Below are 25,008 nucleotides of genomic sequence, written 5' to 3'. Positions count from 1 at the left end.
GTTTGCTATTATAGAAAAATTGTTTTAAAAAAAAGGTTTCAATTGTTCCCCCTACTCTACACTGTAGATTAAACCATTTAACCAATTCAGGTATGGTACAGCAGCACTGCCTGGACATTGGCAGGTTTCGTTGGTCTTTTTTTTTTTTTTTTTTCTGCAGAATGCATTTGATTGAGTCAGTTTGTTTAAGCCCAAAATGTTTCCTAATGGAGTCATCAGGCCCCACTCATTGGCTAATAGTTTAATTGAGTCCATCTGGAGGTGGCTGTGATGGGGAGGCCACCGCCGTCTGAGGGTAATTTGTCATCTTGTATATGCAGTGACTGGCGTGCTGTTGTGGGGAAAAGCATCGGGATGCTTTTTGGCAGATGCCCAGCCCTCTCAACCCCTATCAGAACTGCATAATGATCGGAGGGTTTCACAATCACCTGGGATTTTAAAAAGGGTCCAGATGCCCTCCATCCAATCACTCACTGAAAGTTTGGTTACCTTACTTGGCATCAAATACAGAAAGTGTGTAAATTGGCATTATGTGGAATATTGCATTTCACAGACTTTGTTATACACTCTTAAATTTCATGAAATACCCAGAACAACTTCTAAAGAGCCTGCAAATGGAGATAAAAATATAAAAGATAAATCTTTTGCAATGCGGCTGTTATCTGAAAGCAGAACATTATGAGGGTCTGAAAATGGGTTTGGTGGAAGTTTAGTGTACTTACTAGTAGGCTTGGGTGATGTCGACCAATTTGACATCGTACGATGGACGATAGTATCATCGTCGTAATTAACTATTAATAATAATAATAATAAAAAAATATTAATCAATTATTTATGAATAGTTAACAAATTCATAATGAATTCATTATTTGTAGCCTACCGCTTCAACTACCTGACCCACATGGTCTTTGTTTTACCCATAACAAATCATAAATAAATAGAGATACACACAAATTACCACCTGTCGATCACTTTTTTTCTGCAGGACTCTGGCATGAATAGGCAGAGTGATCTGTGTCGGTGTAATGATGTCGACAACCTTGTTGGTATAAAAGGTGCACAAACAACAGAAACCAACCAATCTAAATAACTAAGTAACTGAGTTGTTAGATAGAGACAAGTTTAATTAAATATCACGTTGAACAACTATAGTGAGACGCCATCCAGCGGTACATCCTTGATAAACTGTCCGACGTGCACTGCTCTCTGAGGTTTTGTGCTCAAAGCACCTGCTGACTGCCTGGAACTCAGATGCATATGCTGCAGTGCATGCCAGAGTGTGTGTGTATTGTCACATGATGTGCGTTTTCAACGGTATAGTGTGGATAAAGGGCTGTTAAGAAATTCTAGGTGAAACGCCAGTTTGAAAGTGCATCATTTTTTTTTCTGAAATGCCATTTTAAAACTAAGACGTATTGGTGTAAACGGGGCCTGAGTGTGTATTGAAAATGATTTAAATGAATCTTCAGTGTTTGTTTTAGTTTATTGTAGTTAAATTTATTTCTTTATTAAAAAACCTTCAGTAGCGTACCTTTATCATGCTTCATATGCTAAAAAAGGATTTCAAGGGCACAAATGTTGGTTCCAAAAGAAGCTTTTAGACATTTTAACATCTAAAGTACCTTTTTACATTGTACAGTAATACAGTTTTATATGAATAATTGGGCAGTTTGATTTGATAGCTATCCTCATTCAGTAGACAAAGCTTTGGGTAAATAGGTTTAACTCCTTTTACTTGCTCTATTTCAGCAACTTACTTTACCAACCATTCAGCATACCTTCTTTTCTTTTAAAAAACACAAACTTGTAAAGCCTGAAATTGAAACTTGAAAACCCTGAAAGGTTCTTAATGGAGCCACTGTGGCCAATAAAAGTAATAAGAGTGCATTATGAGAGCTTTATTTGACAGCCTTTCTGTTTTATATGTGACTCTGGACCTCAAAACCAATCATAAGTGTCATGTTTTATTGAGATTTATGTACCATATGAGAGCAGAATAAATAAGCTTACCGTGAAAGTATGTATTTGTTATGATAGAATCTCAGGGTTGGAATAATCTAAATATTGAAAAAAGTGCCTTTAATTTAGCAATGACCATTACTAAACACAACATTTTCTTATTATCTACACAGTAGGATTCATTTTCAGTGATTTAAGGGATATTTAGTGTATTTTGACCTACAATAACCTCTGATTAGCTAGGCCTAATCAAACTATGCATTTAATTTTACTTTATATGTAGACACAAACAACAATTCTACAAGAAAAGTGTCTTGTGAACACTTAGTGTCTATTGGTGCTCTAGATCTGCAAGTTTCAGACTTGATGAATAAATATTTTCCCCATAGACTGACTTATGCATTCACAATGGTATGAACCATTATAGGGTTGTTCAAATGTAGATGTATATTACTTATTTAAATTAATTATCAATATTTTTAAATAGGATACAGAACAAACTATTTAAACATTCCACACGTGTTTTGATGTCCTTCAGTGTGGGATCGAGCATTAATTAGGGGGGTCAATCCCCCCAAAACCCACTGTAATTTGCCCACTGGATATAACATCTCTGTAATGTGGAACGCTGACAAGGGAGTGCAGATCCAAATGCAAGTTTAATCAACAGAGAATGGTCAGGCAAGCAACGGTCAACACAGGGGCAGACAGATGTACACAGGAAATCCAGAGTCATAGTCTTTAAAAAGTCGGATGGTCAAAAGCCAGGCAGCATACAACATAAACAAACAAAAAAGGCGAGGGTCAAAAACACGGCAAGGCAAGGAAAACGTGTCGTAATGTTCACAGTGACAGTAGAACAAGACTCTGCACAGGAGTGTGTGAGTGCTCTCTAAAGTCTGGGTAATGAATGGATAAATGAGCTTCAGCTGTGTCTGTGTGTGTGTATAATCACTGGAATTCGGAACAGGTGCGTGTAAGCGGTGCATGACTTGTAGTCCATCTGCAGCTGCTTGATCGCTGGTGATCATTACAATTTCTTAAGAGAAGAGCTATTTATATTTGCTTGTTAAAAAACAAAAGCATGACAACACAGGTAAACTGATGCCTCTCCACTCGTTCACTGTCAAAAAATGTGGTCATTTTATTTATTTATTGTCAGTATAAGTTATTGAGTTAAATTGATAAATATTTATATATAATTTTGATCATATTTTTTATAAAATTTAAAGCTCATTACAAATGATAATTTTTTGGTCTCGGTTTCCAGTCATGTACATCCAGAATTTTCAGTTTTAGACCACAATTGTCATTGTAGTACATCCTTAAATATTTGCAGTATGAATATTGCATATGCTATTATCTTGATAACAATTCTTCTTCGATATGTCGTGCAGCCCTACAACCAATGCATCTTTCAGTATGTTCCACCAAGCACACAACAGCACTGTACTGGCCTGTTATTATCAGGACCAACTCCACATTCATGACTGAGGTTTCAAAGCAGTTTCAGAGTAGCACATAAATGAGAATCCAGCCTGGAAAAGGCTGCTTCCGTGGGATAATACAGCCAGTACATTCAGTGGTTTACTCAAAGCTTTAGTTGCTGACACTGAAATATCCGTCTAGCAGAACATGCCTTTGAACTGTCAGTGAATTCCCTTCTCTTGTCAACCACTGTCACTTTTACCTGCCTGATAGTTTAATATTTATTTATTTATTTTCCTGTAAAACGCATCTGATGCCTTTGCTTTCGCATTACATGACAAATGTGTTGGTGCGGTAAAACACAATCCATGTAAAAGGTGCAGAATCTCATTTGATAGATGAATGGAGCCACTTTCCATTATAACAACAATGTTGTGGCCACTGAAATGACCTTTAAATGCTAGCCGGGCTATATGCTAACTAGCCCAAGGTCAGCCATGCGTTGTAACTGTACTATAACTGCATGACAATGCCCACGGGTCTAAACCACATCCACAGATTGAGTGTGAACCAGTGTTTTTTTCCGGCTCGGGCGCTCTGAGACCCGTAAGGTTGAATGCACAGTGGTCGCGGTAGTAAAATAGAGCGCAATGTTTCCATTAGCTTATAACAAAGTTGGAGTCACTGGGCCAACCTTTTTCCATTTCCGCTGCAGATACCTGTGAAATGATGTCTGAGGTCGGCAAATTGTGCTCCCATTAAAACAAAAGAGGACATTTGGTGACATGGTAATATGTGAAATGCTAATTCAGAGTGGAAGCGCTGCCGCTTCATAACGTGACCTAAAACTGACAATGACTTTTTATGCGTCCAGTCTGGAGGAGAACTGTGAGTTTATTTGTGGAATCCATTAACAAAATATAATGACATGACATAAAGCTTATGAGTGAGGTCCGTTTTGGAAGCTGTATGTGTTTGTTACATTTATACAGTAGTGTTCAAGATGCTAATATCAGACTCATAAATGTGCATGTTTGTTTGTAGTTTTCTAACAGTCATTAGCATAGCAACATGCTAACATGAGACTATTTAATGTGTGTATTTGTATCTTTAGTTTCCTAACACTAATTAGCTTAGCAGTAGTATGTTTAATGCTAATTCCATGCCAATATCAGACTCATAAATGCGCATGTTTGTTTGTAGTTTTCTAACAGGCATTAGCATAGCAACATGCTAACATGAGACTATTTAATGTGTGTATTTGTATCTTTAGTTTCCTAACACTAATTAGCTTAGCAGCAGTATGTTTAATGCTAATTCCATGCCAATATCAGACTCATAAATGTGTATGTTTGTTTGCATTTGTAGTTTCCTACCAATCATTAGCTTAGCAACATGCTAACATAAGATCCATGAATGTTTATATTTGTGTATTTAGTTTCATAACACTTTCTAGCTTAGCAGCAATATGTTTAAAGCTCATTTTATGCTAATATTAGACTCATAAATGTGTATGTTTGATTGTGTTTGTAGTTTCTTAACAGCCATTAGCTTAGCAACATGCTAACATGAGGTATATGAATGTGTGTATTTTTGTCTTTAATTTTATAACAATCTTTAGCTTCACAGCAATATACTTGAAGCTAACTTCATGCTAATATGAGACTCATAAATGTGTTTGTCATTTCCTAACGGTCATTAGCTTAGCAACATGTTAGCATCAGACACATAATTGTGTGTATTTGTGTCTTTAGTTTCATAACAATCTTTAGCTTAGCAGCAGTATGCTTAATGCTAACTTCATGCTAATATTAGACTCATAAATGTGTACGTTTGTTTGTTTGTAGTTTCCCAGCGTTCATCAGCTTAGCAACATGCTAACATCAGGCTCATGAATGTGTGTATTTGTGTCTTTAGTTTCATAACAATCTTTAGCTTAGCAGCAGTATGTTTAATGTTAACTTAATGCTACTATATTAGACTCATTGATCATGTTTGTAGATTCTTACCAGTCATTAGCTTAGCAGCATGCTAACATCAGACTCATGAATGTGTACACTAGGTTGTGCTTCATTTCATGTTTGTTTTCGAACAGCAAATTACCATATTAAAATCATTTCTAAAGGAGTATGTGACTGATATTTTAAAGTTATATTTCACAATAAAATTGTGCCTTTCCTCCAAAAAAAACAAACAAAAAAAAAAAACAGCTTAAACCAGCCTAGGCTGGTTAGCTGGTTTTATCTGTCGACAAGGCCTGTTTTAGAGGGGGTTTGGCCATTTCCAGGCTTGTTTCAGCCATTTTCAGCGTCGTCTTAGCTTGTTAGGCTGGAAAAAAATGACCAGCTATGACCAGCTAAAAGCACCTTGACCAGACATGTTTAAACTAGACACAGCTGGTTTTGGTTTGACTCCCAGCCTGTCCAGGCTGGTGGAGCTGGTCATCTTCCAGCCTGACCAGTTAAGACCGTGCTGGAAATGGCTGAAATCAGCCTGGAAATGGCCAAAAGCCCTTTCCCACTGTTGCCAGTTTGTCCAGTGGCTCGCCATGTATGTTGAAGGGTTTGAGGCGCAGAGCGGAGGTCAATCAGTGCTTTTAATACACTCACAGTTGGGTTTAGGGAAGGGGAGTGCATGGGGGGACTGGTCAGTCAGTCAGTCAGTCAACAGCTGCCTCGGTGGATTGCAGATGGTAATGGCACTCGCGAGAGAAATTTGAGATATGAAAAAGCGTACACAGCGACCTATAAAAATTCATATATATACATCTTAGAAATTTTATGTTGTTCTTCTTCTGATGCTTTCTTTTTTTAAGTTGGACATGAAACATATATAAGCCGTAAGGAATGTTTATAATGAATATAGTGTAAATGTTGAAAGTGTATTTGGAAAAGCGAGTTAAAGTCCAGTCCAGTGCAAATGCTGGCATAGACCGGCAGCCCTGTTTACCTTCTCGGCGAGTGTTTGTGCCATCTGAACACAGATGTGCTCTGATTAAGAGGATGCAGAGGATGACAGAACTGCATTAGTGTGATGTATGTGCTGTTAGCCACTGAGCAGCTAATTCCAAATTTAGCACCTGATTCGCACATGTAGCCACACCTGAGTGTGAGTGAAGATTTAGAGCCAACGTCACCCATTCTGATGCCTTTCAGAAGTCACTTTTCGAACGTCTGATTTATTTGTTTGGTATCCACTAATGAATTATGTTTCTAGGTCAGAAACGAGCTAAAATGCTGAATTACAGTCGTTTGAGCTAGTTTTTGTGCATGGTAACTAAAGTGCGTTTGCTTCTCAGGAGGCACAGAAACACAATAGTGAAGGGAAAGATTTATCTTCATTTTACTGGCGATGATGTGAATTACTACTGATATCTGATAAAAGCTTGCAATAATGCTTTATTTAGATGACCGACAACACATAATAGTGTCCTGTGAATACATTGGTGTTTTCTCTTTTCTCTCTGGATACAGGTTGATATTAATGGGTTACAGTTAACTGTATTGCCATCAATTCTGACAATGCTGAAATACATTGCTACTGCACTGTAGAAAATACTCATAAGTTAGCAGCTTTCTGTATTTTGTGATTCATTTATTTTTAGTTTTCCCCAATTATTTATGCTTTTGCACTGCTTTATGGGACCTTCAGCATTCTTCCAGCAACTTTCAACCTTGAAAAGTAAAAAAAAAGTGATTTTTATTAAAAATTGTAACCATTTAAGGTGTTGTATTGTCTGGGTTGACGTTGTATATTATAGTGCAAAAACTTTGTAATAAGCTGCCAGTACATTGTCTGCTAATTTACTTAAATCTCTATATATTATTTCTTATACATTGTATGACTTCAGACTACTAAAATGTCAGTAAATGTCACTTTGTTAAACTGTACACTACCTGACAAAAGTCTTGCCATCAATCCCAGTTGTAAGAGCAACAAATAATAACTTGACTTACTTGACAAACACTGCAGAAGACCCGAATGTAAGACCAAGACTTGACAAATACTGCTCATGAATGTTTGTTTTTGTATCTTTAGTTTCATAACACTCTTTAGCTTAGCAGCAATATATTTAATGGTAACTTCATGCTCATATCAGACTCATAAATGTGTATGTTTGTTTGTGTTTGTAGTTTTCTAACAGTCATTAGCTTAGCAACATGCTAATATCAGACTCGTAAATCTTTATGTTTGTTTGTGTTTGTAGTTTCCCTACGTTTATTAGCTTAGCAACATGCTAACATCAGACTCATGAATGTATGTTTGTTTGTGTTTGTAGTTTCTTAACAATCATTCGCTTAGCAACATGCTAATGTCAGACACTTTGCATGTTTGTTTGTGTTTGTAGTTTCTCAACACTCATTAGCTTAGCAACATGCTAACATAAAACTTATGACTGTTTGTTTTTGTATCTTTAGTTTCATAACACTCTTTAGCTTAGTAGCAATATGTTTAATGCTAATGTCATGCTAATATCAGGTTCATAAATGTGTATGTTTATTTGTGTTTGTAGTTTCCTAACAGTCATTAGCTTAGCAACATGCTAACATCAGACTTGTGAATGTTCACACTAGTTTGTGCTTCCTATCATAGTAGTACATCATTGCAGTTTCTATGATGGTTTCCATTGTTTTTTACAGCATGGAGATCTCTGGGCTCTGATATAAAACCTCAGACTGCTCAATACACAAGTTCCCTCATTATTACCAGGTGTTTTCCTCTGCTGTGTCCATGTCAGTATTTATCCTAATGAAGGCTGTTTAGTCACTCAAGCCTCCTCTGAGGCCCTGAGGTGGGATCAGGTCAGCGGTGTCTTGTGAAGGCTCCTCTTTCCCTCCCTCTCTGCTGTCCTCTATGCCTTTCCAGGTCACCGTCGCACAGTGTGATCATGGCAGTGTCAGCAAGCCGTCCGCCCATTACAGACTCCAGAATGAAGCTCTGACATTGACACTGTTGCTCTTCCTGAAGGGGCTGGTTTGGCAAGAGATTGGCTGTGTGTGTGCGTCTGTGCGTGAGTATTAAATCACATTTCAGGCCAACAGAGGTGTTGCGGTTCACAGATTGTTATAATGCCGCACCTGTTTGGCAAGCCTGGCTGTGTTGGCTGATGGAAATGACTGTTAGCGTGTAAGTGTTATAGGATGTCTGTGTGCTAATCCACATGTATGCATACTTTATTTACCTAAACGAGTTACATAGATATTAGCTTTAAATATTTTATTCTGACATTGACACAGTTAAATTTAGAGGATCACAAAAACATTCAAATAAATATGAACACTAATCTCTGAGGCATGTGACATTTCTATTCAATTCAAAGGCAACAAATTTCTTGCATAGTCAGAATTTTAATGGTCATAAAATAAAAGGCCCTATTACATAGCGGGCGCAAGATGTGTTTCGTGCGATTTGTTGCTACTTTCAGACCATCGCAACTGTAATTTTCACGTTTTGCGCCATGTTGTTAAAATAGCAAATCCATTTGCACCACTTTGTGGACTCACAGGTGTACTGGTCTAAAAAGGAGATGTGTTAAGGTGCATCGTTGGTGATTTGCTGTTTCGAACAACTGAAATAGACCGTTCCATTGACCAACTAAAAGCTGGACTAAAGTCCACCGCAGAGCTAGTTTTGCACCTATGGAGGTCCAAATGCTTACACATTGCTTAATACGCACAGGATGTGCAGCAGTACACAAATATCTTCTTTACATATGCAAAAAAAAGGATTAAAATGTTACAAAAATGTATATTTTCTACATAAACATAAAAGCCACTGCCTCCATGACTCTTTTTTTTTCCTTTTTTTTATTCAAGACAATTTGCATTTGTATAATGTTGTTATTATTATTAGCAGTATTATTTATTATATGCATATTTATTTTTGTTTAATTTGTCCACCTGTGGGGTTTTGGAGATGTCTGCATCACCATATGGTGCATAACAACTGGACATGTGTTTGGATATAACTCTGACCACACTTCCTTATTATTGTTCATTTATTAATTTGCTGGAAATTAGAACTGAATTTAGAAATAGTTTTTAAGCAAATCTTTGCACTTAAGCTAAATTAAATATGAAGGCTTACGGATGTCTTTGTTGGAGTGCGTACAACACTGTTTCCATATCCACGAAAGTAGAGTAAAGAGGCTGAATGAAGGAGGCTCGTACATAATTATTATTTTGTTTAATTGACTTAAATTTGCTAAAAGTTAACTTAAGTCATTTATGTTGTTCCAACACAATTCGATTATGTGGAACCCAACATTGCTTGCAGTGATTGTTCCCTAAAATGTGTTAAACAATGATATACTTAAAGAAATTAGAGGTAGGAATGGAAGAAATTAGACACTATGACTACACTGGTCTCCTTGTTTAAAAGATCTTTGTTTTAATAGTCATGTTGTTGCTGTATGCTGGGAAATTTCACATACTACAACGAGTGGGATTTCTTAAAAAAATTTGCTTGAAGGGCTTTCTAACCATTCTCTGTCTACTTCTTTAACACTACAAACAAAAGAGAAGTAGACACCTTTACCCCTTCATATGAATGCGCTGAAAATGAAGAAGGGGTAGAACGTGTAGCACAAAGTGACAGCGTAAATAAGGCATAAGGCCCAATCCCATTTCTGAGTGCTACAGTTCAGTACAGTACAGCATGGTTCGGTAAGGTACAGGTCACCTTTGCATTTCAACTACCAATAAAACCTTTATTTTGTAGGTGTATTCTATACCAGAATGTTGTGATCAGCATCCTTATTGCTCACAAAAAAAAAGCTGAATGGGATGTTTGCATCCTTCTGGGATTGGACTGTTGTGCTGGGTATCTATACTAAAGTATGTCAAAGCGGTACTGTAAGGTTTACTATTTTAGTACCATTGACAGTAGAAATAAATGCATACCATACTGTGCTTTACTAAACCGAACTGCTCACTGTACATTGTCCATTAGTTTTATGGACACCCAATCCTTCAAATGTATGGCAGAAGGTTCTGGACATTGCAGCTTTTGTTGGCCAAGCTCCATCCAAGAGGCCATCAGACTAAGTTCAGATGTTGTACAGTCTGTCTTAACTTTCATTCACGAGCTGGGTTCTATTTTAGACTGGGTTCTTTTGTATCTGGCAAGCAACTATTATAAAGGGCTGGAAAAAGAATGTAAGCTACATGAAGCATGCCTTTCCTTTTAATTTCCTGTTAGTTTGCTCACAGAATCTTGTTTTTCCGCTCAAATTGGAATAGTGAGTGAATGTCAGAATGGTACAGATGTGAGTGGTCCAGTTGTGGTAATTTACACCTCCCCGTTGTGCCCTCTCCGAGCCCGAGTTGATTCTCAAGCGCGTGGGGCTTGTCGACACGTGGCTGGGAGGATTTGCTCGCTGAGGCTGGAAGTCATGCTAGATTAATTAAGAAGGAGCCTGCTGACTTTCAAGTGGCACTGGCGAAATTAACCTCACATCTCAGCCCCAAATTCAGTGTTATTCCAGCTCTGATTACAACTCTTATTGCTTCAGCTCAAATGAGCCTTACAAGCCAGAACACAGTTGGAGGCGGCCAATTCCTCAAATCAGAGCGCTGGAGATGAGGGGACGTTTTTCAAAACCCCATCAGATTAGAGAGGGTAATCATAACACAACAAAGACACATTGATATTTGCAGTCATTTGTGGAGCTGTTGAAGGAGGCAGGTGTTGCGTTGAATCGCTGATTTCCTATTCAAAATGTTTAAAACATGCAGCTAAATATTGTTTTATTGAGTTCCACATGATTAGGAGTCATGAAATCGTATCTTTAACTTCCACCGTATTGAATTTAAGGTACACTTGCTAGATGTGTCACTTCACAGGCATGAAACTAAAATGTCCTGCCAGGTGTTCAATCTTAGCTTGATGTGCTAATAAAACCTCATTTCACTTATTAGTCGCAAGGCTCTTTGCTGAGTGGCATGTCTTAGGCTGATTTTGCTATGACCATGAATTATACAATGAAGGTGATTTTACAGGGTGTGATATTATATCTCGAAGTAATTAAACTTTGTGTCGATGGTGGTTGATAGAACAGGAAACACATATCCTGTAAAGCCGTTTTAAGGACCAGAATAGCACATATGTGTGGACTCTTAATTGTGACTTGCCAGCCTGGCATCATGGTGGCACAAAGAAAACATTCACTCATTTGTACAAATCTAATTTTAAGCTGTCTGTCTTGTTCTTGAAAGTTTTGTGAAAGGAAGTATACCGTCTCTCTCGCTGTTTTTAGATTTCTCTGTTCTTGGATGTCTCTCTGCATTATAGTCAAGTGGCACCTTCATATGGGACAGTGGTTCTTTGTCAGGATCAGACAAGTAGATTTTGAATAGGTGTCTGCAGTAGACAGTTACTGCCTTTGTATTGTAGAGCTAGGTCTAAAGATATAAAACAGAGCAGTAAAAGTTTTCTGTAAAATATGTGACAATTTCTACTAGAGGTGTGAACCTATACTCGTCTCACGGTTTGGTTCGGTTACGATTATCATGCCTTCGATTCGGTTCAATTCGATATCACGTTGCATTGACGATGCTTTCTATATACAGTGTTATATTTTATGGCATAGGCTATAACAAGCTGTCTGTATAAACAGACAGACACACAGCACCGCACTGTCTCTCATTCAAACACATACACAAACATAGACAGCACCAAACAAACAAACAAACACACACACACACACACTTAAGCCCTCGCAACAGGGAGAGCTTGCGCTGAGCGGGGCAGAAAAACGAAAAAATGAAAAAAAGAAGCACTTTTCCGACGGTCCCTTACTGAGAGCTCCTCTCAGCGCGAGCTCTCTCGGCTAAACACATATTGCGAGGGGCTTAAATGGAGCAGTGCTTGTAAAGTTGAGCGAAAAAAAAAAGAAAGACAGCTGTGAAACATAACCAGCTTTGTCTTTTTGTAGGAAACACACTTTAGATCTTTTTAGGGTCACAGGTTTTTGAGTTAATGCCGTCTATAACTGAATGTGTGTCAGGAAAATCGAAAACAAAACCAACTGAACCGCGCTCATTTCTGGCGCCCCCTGGATACACAGCACCCTTAGCATTTGCCTATGGTGCCTATGCCACGGGCCGGCCCTGAGTTGCCTGAGTGTTGTAAATGTAAGAGCGCATAGGAGATAAATGACGTCAGTACATAGTAACCGGTTATGATTATTACTAAACCGATACAGAAATGTCCGCTTCTGCATCACAGTGCATCGAAGAAACAATTAATTTTGACACCCCTAATTTCCACTCTGTTTATCAGGTATGCCAAGTATTCAACAATTAAAAAATGTAATAAATGTATTGAGACTTTGAAACTCTTACATTTAGACACTTGTGCAAAAACGGGCACGTCCTTGGAATTCTAATACCCTCAACGTTACCTTCCTGTTGTCATTTTGTGTTAGATCCCCTTAACATACACACAGCACTTGGCGTATATACTCACGCACACACATTTCCCTTGTGTCCCTCACGCTGCCTTCCAAGTCTTTCTGTTGTTGTTTTTCTAGCGCCAACCCAATGCCCCTCCTGCAAGCACTCTCTGACCTTCAGTACCAGCTTCCAACCTCCATCACTGTCTCATGTCAAATCCACCCACCCCTGGCTACACAAATACACATCAAGATCATGCTTTTCCAGAACTCAAGCCAGGTGCAAGCAAGGCTGTCTATTCTTCAGTCATGTTCTTGTATTTGGTTGATGGTAACATAACAAATCAAACAAAACACCAGAATGTGAGGATTCAGTTGTGGCCAGATGGTTAGGGAGTGGGTGTTATAACTGATAGGTTGCAGGTTTGATTCCCAATGCCAGAGAAGCTGCAGGTGGGGGCATTAAATGAATAGCACTCTCTTCCACATTGGTTATCCACAGTTTGAGCAAGGTGCTTAATCCCTAATTGTTCCCAGGATGCTGTAGAAAATGGGATATCCATTGATCTAGGTGTGTTAATTGTGTGGAGACAAGAAATTGAAAGTGTGGGTGACCGTGCTGGGTCATCACATTGCTATGTTTTGGACTTTTGTGTGTTTGTGTCCTTATGAGAGTTCTTAAGTAACTAAACAAGCATGATGTTTTTGTTCAACCAGCTCTGCTAGAGCAATTCACCCTGGTCAACACAACCACAAACCAATGGAAAAATACCAGAATCATGAGCACAACCTGTGGTGGGCTAGGCTACCATTTTACCTTTAATATAATAAGTATTCCTCTTACTAGGGATGTTAGGTGGTGCCCCATGGGTCTTTTTCAATGCATTGATGATCTCTAAGAGGTGGCTCAGAGGTTAGCAGTTTTGCCTGACAGCAAGAAAGTCACTGGTTCGAGTCCGAACTAGACCAGTTGTCATTTCTATGTGGAGTTTGCATGGGTTGCATGTTTGCGTGGGTTTCCTCCGGGTGCTTCGGTTTCCCCCCACAGTCCAAGGACATAATATAGGTGAATTGGGTAAACAAAATTGGCTGTAGTGTTTGAGTGCATGTGTGAATGTGAGAGTGTATGGGTGTTTCCCAGTACTGGGTTATGTCTGGAAGGTCATCCACTGCTTAAAACATATGCTGGAATAGTTAGCAGTTCATTACCCCCTAAAAAGTAAGGGGCTAAGCTAAAGGAAAGTCAATGAATAATCTACAAAAAACATATAGTGACTAATAGAGTGACTAGTTTCCCCAACCCTGCTCCTTGAGTTGTACCAACAGCACAATTTTAAAGCCTTCCTAATCAAGCACATTTCATCAGCTTATTAGCAAGGAATCTAACACCTGGAAAGGATGGATCCGATAACACAGACATCAAAAATTTTTTAACTATTCTATTAAACATGCTTGTATTTGTACCAAATGCTAATAATCAATTATTTACATCATCCAAGCCTTTACATAAATCGTGACACACCATATCTGTCTATATAATAAGCTCTTCCTGTTGGCTACAGAAAATAGATTCCTCTATAGAAGTTTCAACAAGCCAGAAAGTTCTGGCATTCTGTGAACTGACTGGTGAATTTGACAGTTGATGCCATACCTGTAGGCCTAAGCCATAGTTATTACCCAGAACACATTGCTCTTCTCTTTCTGTCCATTGGCCACATTCTGTATGAATTTCGAGGTTCTGTTCCTGTTGTATAAGACATTCTGTCACTCAAACCAGCGTGTCAAGGCTTATGAAGACATATCTCTGACAGACATTTGTTGCTGAATTATAGCCCCTGAAAACATCACCAGGAGGAACACAATAATAATTATGATGGTGGGGAGGGAAGATGGTGCAACGGGCATGAAACAATAAGTCTGCCGAATGTCTGCTTGATGTAATTAATCAAAAGAATTACCCAGTGTGCACTTCTTCCATTCATACTTATCTTTTCTAAAGCTGATGAAGTCCCCTTTCGGTCTTGTACCACAAAGCATTCAGAGTATTGTTCTTCAGATTGATGGGTGAGGCACATGCCTGATTTGGCCAATAAATAATGATAGATTCATGTATCAAGACTAACATTTAGCCACTTGGCTTATATTAACCATAATTACTTGATAAGGGTCACACATTCCTTGACCAAATCTTAGAATATATAGGATAGTATAACCATATTTAGGCTGTCACAATGAGGTCTGCTATAGATATGAATGCCCCTGTGGAAGGAGCTCCATTGAAAGTTAGGTTCTTGTGGCCTCATCATCTGCTAACCTGTAGAACAGGGGTGTCCAAACTCGGTCCTGGAGGGCCGATGTCCTGCAAAGTTTAGTTCCAACCCCAATCAAACACACCTAGGCTAGTTAATGAAGCTCTTACTAGGCTTTCTAGAAACATCCGTGGAGGTGTGCTGAAGCAGGTTGGAGCTAAAATCTGCTGGACACTGGCTCCTCAGGACCGAGTTTGGGCATCCCTGCTGTACAAGCAATGCAGTCAGTTTTGTGAACCAGCTCATTCATTGTGGCCCAGTATTGGTCAGAGCGTACTTCTTTATTTACTTCATTGTATAGTATTTGCTAGCCTGCAGTGAATGCATTGTGGGGCAATCGTACCCATCTCTCATAATTATTGAGGACACTGTGTCTGAATTCACACAGATTGGAATAGCACCGTCCTGTCAAGAATGAGATCACAACATATCAGAGGTGCGGTATAATAGGAAGTTAAAGAATGTCTTTGCGCTTCAGCTAGTGTGAATTCATTTCGCTTTTGTCTGGCACCGGCCACTGCAGCCATTGTTACGCTCTTCAGTGATGGAATTGGATTTTTTTTCCCCCATTCCTTCTTTCTGTGAGCTGGTAGCGAAGCTCAAATGTTGTGATGGGGAAACTTAATTAGGAAAGACATTCACAAAAGCCCCCAGATGAACTTAACCTTTTCTATTGTGTTATTTTTTTCATGTTATGATGTTAAAGAACAAAATGGCATCTGCATTGAGCATTGTTCTTGATTTAACCTGTGCCTTTTGTAAACAACATGGTCTCACCTGAGGAGTTTTGGCCATGGTTCAAGAGGCCTTGAAAACTTTTCTCTAGCGATTATTCTTCCTGTTGCGCTGCAATGCCATCAGTCTTAATGTAAGATCTCATAGCAGGCTAATAACTTGTTCAGGGTCTGGTTCTCCGACCCAAAAAAACAGCCCGCTCACAAATTGTTCACGCAGCAAATTCATTATCCTCTGATGTTTGCTGACAATGAATTTTAAATGGCTGCCTCTGCATGCCTTAGCGCACATAAAAGACACATTTAGCAAAGTGTGTGAGTTTGTTCTGAAATGGCAATGTGGCCTTTACCTCCCAGGCTTACGCACTCTCGATCGCACTTACAAATTTAACATGAGTTATTAAGGCATTAGGCCAGGTACCAAAATATAGAAAGGTCAAGTTTTTAATACCTTTTTCTACACATGGTAATCAATTTTGGTCTATGTGCGCTTGTCATGAAAGTGTATATATATCTCCAACATGGTTAACCTACACAGTTTCTCTTCAATAACTTTGTTATTAGCCGTGACCTCCATCTACCACAGCTCTGAAATTTCATAATCTCAGTGGAGACCCAAGCGCATGAGGTCAACTCCAAAGCCCAGCCACATCCATCCATTTCCTCTTTGTTGTAAATTAAAATGAAACTTGTGATGCGTTCAGGTTGCCGAACGGCACACCAACAAACTCTGCACAAACCCAGGCAGCCCCTCTCAAAGCATCATGAACTCAAGTGTAATCCTTCTTCTTGGAGCCGAGGTAGCGTTAAACTAACTGGAATGAGTGCGGCACGCTTGCTAAATGGAGGGAAACAGCCATTCACAATGTCCCCGTAAACTGCCTGTCTTGTAAACTGGAGGATTAAAGCACATGAAATCCCCTTCCTCATACCCGTTGAGACAAAGCAGAGCCAGCCAAACCACTCAACTCGTGCCCTCAGCGACTGGATCCCTCTCCCTCGCCCCAGGGTTTCGCCCTTGGACGGCCACGGCGGCGTCATAAATCTCCACGAAGCTGCCCTGGCATGCATTATACAGTATAGACCTACTTAGAGATTTTCATTTTTCATGAGGAATGTTTGTGAAGCTTTACATGCGACCAGCCCTAGGCTTTCGCAGGCATCACAACAAACAGAGAACACTGTGGAAATTCATACCCATAATGCCACTGTGTGTGTGTGTGTGAGTACTTTAGCATTCCCTTCACTGAGTCTAGTCGAGGCCTTTAATTCCCTAGGGACCCACAATTGTATCTACAAATGGAAATCAGCATACGATAATACACTTCTAATACCAATGTACAGACAATATAATATGACATAATTCGAAACCGCATTACTGTAGAGAGGCCTGTAAATGTGGAACGTGAGGTGTCGTAGCCTGTAGGGGTTAGCGCGGCGCTAGCAGTCGTAACCAGCCTAATAGCGGAAAGTGAACTCATTAGAGGGCCGTCACCACAAGAGAGAGTCTATTACGGGGATGAGTGGAGTGGTGAAGTGCGGCTTCATTTCTATTCAGCACATGACCCGACGCATGGGGGGGAAGTACTTTCCAAGGAGCACGGTCAAGCATGACTGGCGGAAGCGATTTCCTCCCTCACCACTCCCTGAATTTATCAGGGAAGGTTTTTTTCTCCCTCCTACCTTTTTTTTTTTGGACTCTTTTTGTATTTTTTCCTCTTGGTTTTTGCAGGTTGTTTTTGTGTGTGTGTCTCAGTGAGACGACTTTGTATTTTTAATGTTTTGCTCTCTTTGATGTTGTGGAAAGAGAATATATTTATTCTTGTTTTTCTTTTGTGTTCATTATGAGATCAGGGGTGCATTTCCCAAATGCTTAAGGAAATCTTAGAAACCACCTTTCCTAGTTGTCTGTAATATCTATTTGGTCTTAAAGATATTGTACACTTTTTTAATTTTGTTGTAGGTCAAGATGTAAGTGACTTTTCATAAAATGGCCATTTGAGAGTCAGAAAAAAAATGTAAACAAAAGGAAAACCAGTAACAGTAGCTCTGTTTCCTTTCACTTATTGTTATGCACATTTTGGAGATGAATGAATGAATTTTGAAAATGCGCATAAAAATGTATGCGCATAGTAGGATAAACTTTTTATTCGATAAGAAAAGTATGTCCAGTATGCACATTAAAAAAAGTATTGTGCATTAAAAAAGCATCTGTGCTCTGCTTCTGACGCATTCAAACGCCTCCACGCATTCATTGTATGTCGGCATTTGTCTTGTGAGGCGCAAGTCTTTTATTAAATAAGGAAAAGATTCACACAGAGTCTTCTACATATATAAATTCCATTTCTACTCTTGATATTTGGCGCCAGTTAATCAGGAAGTGATGATTTTGTTCGCTTTGACTTATTGGATGGAACTGGTGTTTTATTCGCATGTCTTTTATGCGATATTCCAATTTTGTGCAAAAGTTTTATTTACAGCTTTGAACGAAATTCTAGCTAAAGACTGTTGCATGCAAGAAATGGAGCTTTATTTGGAACACTATCAACTTTAATCCAAGCAGTACTGAGTGTGTTGATGATCATCTTCACTGTGGGCTTCTAGTTAAATGTTGCAAGCAGTGGTACAAATTTAAGCTAACAATACTAAATTTGCTAAAAAAAAAAAAAAAAAAAATCCTTTGTAAATATTGTTCTGTTTCTCTCATGGACTGATTGTTTCAACCTCCATGTTTTAGAAGTAATCACAGATATTGATTTTGTTTTACTTTTATTATGTTTTTACAATTTTCACTCAAGTGACCGAGATGTAAGCGAGAGAATACGGTCATTTTTAAAAACTAAAGATTTTTTCTAAATAAAAGTTTGTTTAGACACTGATAATAAGTAAAGCAGGAATAATTAATGATTTCTTATGCCGCCCGGTAAAGACTGCACAAAGAATACACAAGAATACACAAGAATACACAAGACGTGTCACTCGTATCTTTTTGAATAGGGAAAAGTGTAACGGTCACTTTGGTGAATAAAGCCCCGCCTACTAGTACAGGAGCCAATCATGGATTGCTATATGGCAAATAAAGCCCACCTTCTAGTACAGGAGCCAATCATCAATCACTATATACTGACGATACTCCAGGGAAGGAGCTTGGACCAAAAGTGAGTTTCTGCAGATGTTGTGTGATTTGGATGTTTAGAAGTGAAATTAAAGAGACAGTCATTGTTAAATTTTATTGGTGATTTGTAATATGAAATTCAATCGTAAGCTTGGCAAGCAGTTTTGGAGAATTTGATGTTTCGCCATTCAAACAGAATGCCCAAGCGTACTGCCCGAGAGGCGTTTCAAAGATGGCTGCCGAGTGAAATTACTTCCCTTAAAGGGACTGTGCCTGTACCAATCAATACATGTATTGGTAACGACCGCAGCCCGGTGGTTGAGAACCACTGATTTAAAGTACATCTACATGCTGGTTGTTTAGCATTTTTGATGCGCCTCTGAGAAAACAATGGCATTAATTTCTAAAAAGTTAAAAAGCAAACCATTCTTTTAATGCCTTCATTAAGTTTTGATCCCTGTATCTCCTTGAATGCGAAACAATCCTTGACAACCTTATTATGATTAACATATAGAGTGCAGCCCTCGAGAACACAGTCCCTCACTAATGCCACACAAAGCTTTAATCCGCCAGCAGTTCCCCAGTCAGAGCCCATTAAACTACTGTACTGAGCACCATGGGTAACTTCATCATAGTGGCAGCTGTACTAACCCCATTAAAGAAAGCTTTCTAATTAGCCCACACTGCAACGGGTGCTGTCTTCAGGCATGTACTTACTAAGGGTGTGTGACGAACCTCAGTGTGATAGTCTTGGATGGGGTTTGTCCTCAGTAATGAGTCCACAGCACATGAGGCTGGATGCATTATGCAGAACTATAAATGCGCTGGGGTACATTTGGGAGTAAACACATCAATTTCATTGGAAGAATGGTTTCAAAGAATCTAATTTGACCATGTAAACAAATGCATTTTTCGTAAGACTAAATCAGCAGAAAAGGAAAAGTTTGTCCTTTGAATTGAATGTAGCAGGGTTCACAGAAAAAAATAATACTTTAGATTGATTGACATTCTGACAAGAAAATGGCCACAGACCACTTTGTAATGGATATTGCAGACAAAATTGCACAAGCCGGCTGAAAATTGGCAGTTCTAGTTTAATAGGCTGGCAACATCTAAGAGTTAGGGTGCACAGGTTTCTACCGGTTTGCATGTTTGAGTCACTAAGTAGCAAGTAAATTAGCCCTCCATGAAGCAGTATTATATATTCAGTTTACTGAGTTGCTTCTGTGTAAAAAACAAACAAAAAATGCACTCTGACTTAACGTCTACACACATTTCTGTTATGCTTTATTTCCGAGTACATTCTGCTTAGCCGTTCACTTATTGTAGAATCAGCATTTTCAGCTAAAACCTCACTTTAACACAGGTAGTTTGTCTTCAATCACAAATGCCTGTTGTTAACCACTTTTCCACCATTGGGCCAGTGGGAGCCAGGGCTTACAATGGTCTTACAATGATAACAAACATGGTAGAAGATCATTTTCGGTCAGACTGTAATATTGATAGATGATCTATCGTTTACAGTTATAAACGGGTATAGAAAGTATTTCCACACAACAAGAGAAATAATCAGTCGTCACTTCCTTGTTTGCAATTACAGCAATACATACTGTAAAAGGCTTAATGGTATTAAGTCCCAAGCTGAGCACATTTAAATAAATATTGATGAATCCTCATGTATTTGCATCACATTTCCTTAGTAAGAATAAGCATTTTTGGCAATTTTCCACAACATTATGCAATCAGAAAACATTTGAGTGGCTTTTATTCTCTCAAAATACTCTACTGTAATCATTTCAACCAACACAACAGGGAGAGCTTAAGCAGAAACAAAACAAAATGTATGTGTTGTATGAGTAAAATTATATGGCTTTTTATTATGGAGTTATTAGTGGATTCAGGGCGACACGGTGGCTCAGTGGTTAGCACTGTCTCCTTACTCCAAGAAGATCACCCGTTCAAGTCCCGGCAGGGCCAGTTGGCATTTTTGTGTGGAGTTTGCATGTTCCCTGTGTTTGCGAGTAGATTTCCTCCGGGTGCTCCGGTTTCCCCAACAGTCCAAAGACTTGCATTATAGGTAAATTGAATAAACTAAAGTAGCTGTAGTGTATGCGTGTGTGCATGTGAGAGTATATGGGTCTGTTCCATTACTGGGTTGCAGCTGGGCATCAATTTTTTAAAACATGTGCCATATAAGTTGGCGGTTCATTTCGTTGTGGCGACCTTTGATTAATAAAAGTACTAAGCTGAAGGAAAATGAATGAATGAATAGTGGATTCAGAAATTTGCTCTCAACAAAGGCCCAGAAAACAGACAGATGAAATATGAAACCAAATCAAAAAATATATAAGTTTGAAAAGCCCTGACCACAGACCTAGAGAAAGCCCAGCCACAGACAAGAACCAATCAACCAATCAAGCCCTGCAATGGCTCCTTTCCATTGAGTGTTATAGTTCAGAACTGTACATTAGGCAATAATGTCTGTTTCCACTAGGGTTGTAACGGTATGAATTTTTCACGGTATGATAATCGTCTAAAACAATACCACGGTTTGACGGTTTCGCGGTATACGGTATTACAAATGTTACAAAATAATAGAACAGTGAAGCAAATTTGACTTTTTCCAAATAATATATTTTTAGTTACTATAAACAACACCACTTACAATGAACAAATAAAAATAAGAAAATAATAAATAATGTGTCAAAGTCCAAATAAAGTCCAAATAAACATGGTGCAAATCCTCAGTAAAAAATAGATATAAATATTTACTATACTATAAATAGTTACATAACGAAACTAGATTCAATATGGAACATCCTTAGGTTTTATGTGCCAGCATGGATAGCGTGATTTTTTTTCCCAAACCGCATGGATATGGTTGTCTATGGATATGGATATGGTTGTCTGCAATGCAGACAAACAGCTGCATCTTCATTTGCGTCTTTTGAAAACACCTAGAGCAGCAGTTCGTCTTTGCTGTGTCACTGTTTTGTCATGTTTCTGTGCTGCTGTGCATGCAAAAGTACTTAGTATGAGAATTATTTCATGCAAAACTTTTTTTTTTGCGTTTTATTTAGCCGCGCATAAATGTATGCCTATCTCTCATTCCGTGTTGTTCAAAAAGCTTGGTCCACAAACAAAAGCGAAACCTATGCTTATTGGTTGTGATATAGCGAGTTTAAACCAATCTGGGCATGGAGGAGGGACAATGCATCAATGTATCATGTCTGATTTGTCCGGAGACACAGTGACGAGCGTTTCTTTGTCAAATCAGCGTTGTCAAATGTTGATGACGTAACCGCACTGATTCCGGAGCCTCTGAAAGTCCGCGTAATGTAATGTGCTACAGCGCTGGAAAGCTGAGATTCTCTTCTTTATGCCAATCTTTGAATTGTATGAATCGGATCAGCGGATCAAAAGTTATTAAACATTTAAGAGCAATACTTATTTTTAGCCGCGGGCGGCTGTCTCGGTCTTTAAGGGTTAAAACCGTTGATATGCAATTGTTCATGGTATGATAATCGTGCACGTTCAAATCGTGGTAAACCGTCATACCGGTATATTGTTACAACCCTAGTTTCCACTAACAGAAGATGTGAATGGCACCAAAAAAAATATCAACCGCTACTATTTTTGGGACCCTTTTAAAAGGCTACTTTATACGTTACCTAAAGGGTAGAGCTAGACTTGGTTTACACTGGGGAACACAGGAAGCAAAAGTTTTAAATACACAGCCAAAACATGAAAACCCCGACCACACAGCCAGAGAGAGCCCAGTCTCAGTCAAGGCCCAATCAACCATTCAAGCCCAGACATGGCTTATCTCCATTGGGTGTTATAGTTTGGAACAGTACATTAGGCAATAATTTCTGTTTCAACAATAATCCCATACCATTTTGGGACCCTTTTATATGGCTACCTAGTATGTTACCTGAAGGGTAGAGCTACAATGTAATTGGTTTACAATGCGCAACATAGTAAGCATCATTTTTAAATGCACAGCCAAAACACGATAATAATAATACAATGAACCATAGTTGATCCAGGAGGAAATCATTGGTGCAAAGAATGCAAAAGGAACTCAATGGCTTGATGACAAATGAAAAGTCACAAACAGCCACATGGCAAAAAGCAAGGGCAGAATCTGGTGTCCTCCATTATTTTTTTGCGACTTCATGTGAGAATGACGTTGATTGCTACTTTCTGGCATAAGCCATACCAACCAAGTTAGAATATTATTGGCATTGGAAATGCGAGGCTGATCAGGGTTAACACAATACCGAACCATGCGATACGAGATAAGTGACAGCAGAAATGTGACTGGCCACGGCACACACTACCTTGCTCGTTTATGGTCTGATAAATAAAACACATCCCTTTGAATATTTCCTAAGATAAGCTATAGTGAACCAGACCGATTGTCAGAAGTCTGAATAAGCAAGACAAACAAGAATGAATGCATGATATGCTATATTAATATTAAACAATAACTAAATGTTAAACTATAAATGCAGTTAACTCCACACTCCAGCCTTGATTAATTAGAATTTGCAGTAAAGCATAATTGAGGTTGGTATTCTTTATATCTGATGATGGAGGCTGTTAAATGGGATTTTTTTTTCCTCAGGTAATTAAACCAGACATCTGCCTCACATTAGACAGTGTGTCTCCCCATAGCTGCTTGGCAGTGACTGCTGAGCCGTCACACTGTCCACTGCCCTCTCCGCTCGTTTCTCTGATAAGCTCGACACATTTTTGCCACGACTGCATGTGAAGTGGCAGGTGGGGAAGCATCAGTCATCAGGAATTCACAGGCTGTTATCTGAGCTGTGGAGAGTTAGTGCTCACACCATCACACACATAATGGGGGTCCTGAGACGGGCTACACCACTTACGTTTATCTCTCCACTTTTCTCTGTCTCTTCCGTCCACCTCGTCCTTGAATTTCGCTTCTGGTGCAATATTGGGTGGTAGTTAAAAGGTCAAGGGCCTAGGCTTTAAATGGAAAGAAAGTTGTAGGTTTAATCCTAGTCTAAACATTTTTCTTCAGCTTAGTCCCTTATTTATTAGTGGTCGCCACAGCCGTATGAACTAACACGTTTTATGCAGCAGATGCCCTTACAGCCTCAACCCAGCACTGGGAAACACCCATAATGTATCGCATTCACACACACACACTCATGCATTATGGCCAAATTTGTTTACTTAACTCACCTATAGACCATTCTGAGGGATATAAACAATAACAGTGGTCCTAATATGTTTCCTGTTTTAGATTTTTAATTTCCAATGCGCCTAAGAATTCAGAAAGCTCTACATATTAATATATTTATTAATGACAGCCGTGTTAACATTTAGTTATGACTGAATCATTACAGTTTGATGACAAGTGGGAACTGTTCATGGAACAATGTTATCGCCATCTTAAAACGGTCTATAACAGGGCCGGAGTGGGACTCTTTTTCAACCCTGGAGTTTCAAGCCTCAGACCGGCCCACCTCAGTTCACGAATGACTATATTAAAATAAGGACATTTCCAATTCAGTTTCTAATTACACTATCACATCTTTTTTTTTTTTTTTTTTTTTTGATAAAACAGCTGCTTTAGAACTTGAAATGTTCAACAACCCTAACTGTATTATATGTCTTAACAATAAAAATTTTAAAAAATAATAATGATAACATACTCAGACGAGGATCAAACCCGGGTCAGCGGCATCGCAATCTAGCGTGCTAACCACTAAACCACAACAGTTGAATACTAAGAAGTGACTCATCTGAGTAATATCATCATTAACCTGCAGGCTGGTTATATATGAAAAGAGCAGAGCTGCGGTAAAATAATGAATAAGAAGACTGTGGTCAAGTAAATAAATTAATTTTAAAAGTGTGACTGCTGAGAGCAACAGATTCTGGAGCTAGGGCCCTCGTGGCCAAAAAACGGACCGGCCCACCGGGAATTCTCCCGGTCCTCCCGATTAGCCAATCCGGGCCTGGTCTATAACACATGTTTTTGGGCTGTTGGGGAAACCGAAGCACCAGGAAGAACCATTGCAAACACAGGGA

The 25,008-nt window shown here is 38.9% G+C and overlaps 1 protein-coding gene and 2 long non-coding RNA genes across 14 annotated transcripts in view; 1 reads left to right on the top strand and 2 right to left on the bottom strand.

Moving 5' to 3' along the window:
* The window catches only part of adarb2 (adenosine deaminase RNA specific B2 (inactive)), a 619,893-nt gene that overhangs the window by 400,014 nt on the left and 194,871 nt on the right, over positions 1-25,008 (top strand). The window lies entirely within an intron of this gene.
* LOC137489203 (uncharacterized) overlaps positions 1-25,008 on the bottom strand; it is a 146,914-nt gene that overhangs the window by 64,884 nt on the left and 57,022 nt on the right. The window lies entirely within an intron of this gene.
* Positions 17,605-24,810, bottom strand: LOC147837931 (uncharacterized). The gene is made up of 2 exons (XR_015524697.1): positions 22,527-24,810; positions 17,605-21,429 (listed from the first exon to the last, which is right to left on the bottom strand). It is a non-coding gene; the product is annotated as an uncharacterized LOC147837931 (long non-coding RNA).

The sequence above is a fragment of the Danio rerio genome, chromosome 24 (assembly GCF_052040795.2).
Source record: "Danio rerio strain M-AB ecotype USA chromosome 24, GRCz13ab, whole genome shotgun sequence".
Classification (NCBI taxonomy): domain Eukaryota; kingdom Metazoa; phylum Chordata; class Actinopteri; order Cypriniformes; family Danionidae; genus Danio; species Danio rerio.
This window is presented reverse-complemented; position numbering and strand designations above follow the sequence as displayed.